Source organism: Triticum dicoccoides, unplaced genomic scaffold (assembly GCF_002162155.2).
Source record: "Triticum dicoccoides isolate Atlit2015 ecotype Zavitan unplaced genomic scaffold, WEW_v2.0 scaffold159732, whole genome shotgun sequence".
NCBI lineage: Eukaryota > Viridiplantae > Streptophyta > Magnoliopsida > Poales > Poaceae > Triticum > Triticum dicoccoides.
This window is the reverse complement of record NW_021214218.1, coordinates 21-1,611: the sequence shown is the minus strand read 5'-3', so window position 1 is coordinate 1,611 and position 1,591 is coordinate 21. Positions and strand designations below refer to the sequence as shown.

Here is a 1,591-nt window from a genome sequence, read left to right as displayed (position 1 = left end):
GTTTGCGATATGTTTAAGCTCGATGCTCATTGCTCGCGCGTCTTGGGGCGGCTTTGTGGCGCGAAGAGCGCTTTCTGAAAGGGGTGGAAAAAACTCGTGTTGCTGCGGTATGGAGGGAGGGGTGGAAACCGTGGAAAACTCGTCTCCGTGATTGAGCGGGAGAGTAAGTAGTATAGGACATTATCCATTGTTAGGGAACGGTTGTAATGGTAGTGAGAATGTAGAATCGTCTTTGGAGCGGACCTGGGAGTGGCAAGCATAAGGGATGAAGACGGGGAAACATGTCGGATGCGATCATACCAGCACTAAAGCACCGGATCCCATTAGAACTCCGAAGTTAAGCGTGCTTGGGCGAGAGTAGTACTAGGATGGGTGACCTCATGGGAAGTCCTCGTGTTGCATTCCTTTTATAATTATTTTTTGCGCCTTGTGACAAACATATCGCACGTGCGCGATATATATTAATCCCGTTATATTATTTTTGACGTTTGCGATATGTTTAAGCTCGATGCTCATTGCTCGCGCGTTTTGGGGCGGCTTTGTGGCGCGAAGAGCGCTTTCTGAAAGGGGTGGAAAAAACTCGTGTTGCTGCGGTATGGAGGGAGGGGTGGAAACCGTGGAAAACTCGTCTCCGTGATTGAGCGGGAGAGTAAGTAGTATAGGACATTATCCATTGTTAGGGAACGGTTGTAATGGTAGTGAGAATGTAGAATCGTATTTGGAGCGGACCTGGGAGTGGCAAGCATATGGGACAAAGACGGGGAAACATGTCGGATGCGATCATACCAGCACTAAAGCACCGGATCCCTTCAGAACTCCGAAGTTAAGCGTGCTTGGGCGAGAGTAGTACTAGGATGGGTGACCTCCTGGGAAGTCCTCGTGTTGCATTCCTTTTATAATTATTTTTTGCGCCTTGTGACAAACATATCGCACGTGCGCGATATATATTAATCCCGTTATATTATTTTTGACGTTTGCGATATGTTTAAGCTCGATGCTCATTGCTTGCGCGTCTTGGGGCGGCTTTGTGGCGCGAAGAGCGCTTTCTGAAAGGGGTGGAAAAAACTCGTGTTGCTGCGGTATGGAGGGAGGGGTGGAAACCGTGGAAAACTCGTCTCCGTGATTGAGCGGGAGAGTAAGTAGTATAGGACATTATCCATTGTTAGGGAACGGTTGTAATGGTAGTGAGAATGTAGAATCGTCTTTGGAGCGGACCTGGGAGTGGCAAGCATAAGGGACGAAGACGGGGAAACATGTCGGATGCGATCATACCAGCACTAAAGCACCGGATCCCATCAGAACTTCGAAGTTAAGCGTGCTTGGGCGAGAGTAGTACTAGGATGGGTGACCTCCTGGGAAGTGCTTGTGTTGCCTTCCTTTTATAATTATTTTTTGCGCCTTGTGACAAACATATCGCACGTGCGCGATATATATTAATCCCGTTATATTATTTTTGACGTTTGCGATATGTTTAAGCTCGATGCTCATTGCTCGCGCGTCTTGGGGCGGCTTTGTGGCGCGAAGAGCGCTTTCTGAAAGGGGTGGAAAAAACTCGTGTTGCTGCGGTATGGAGGGAGGGGTGGAAACCGTG

The 1,591-nt window shown here is 48.6% G+C and overlaps 3 non-coding genes across 3 annotated transcripts; all 3 read left to right on the top strand.

Moving 5' to 3' along the window:
* Positions 1–286: 286 nt before the first annotated feature.
* LOC119344212 lies at positions 287–405 on the top strand. The gene has a single exon (XR_005166502.1). It is a non-coding gene; the product is annotated as a 5S ribosomal RNA (ribosomal RNA).
* Positions 406–772: 367 nt separating this feature from the next.
* LOC119344213 lies at positions 773–891 on the top strand. The gene has a single exon (XR_005166503.1). It is a non-coding gene; the product is annotated as a 5S ribosomal RNA (ribosomal RNA).
* Positions 892–1,258: 367 nt separating this feature from the next.
* Positions 1,259–1,377, top strand: LOC119344214. Its single transcript, XR_005166504.1, has one exon. It is a non-coding gene; the product is annotated as a 5S ribosomal RNA (ribosomal RNA).
* Positions 1,378–1,591: the final 214 nt, after the last annotated feature.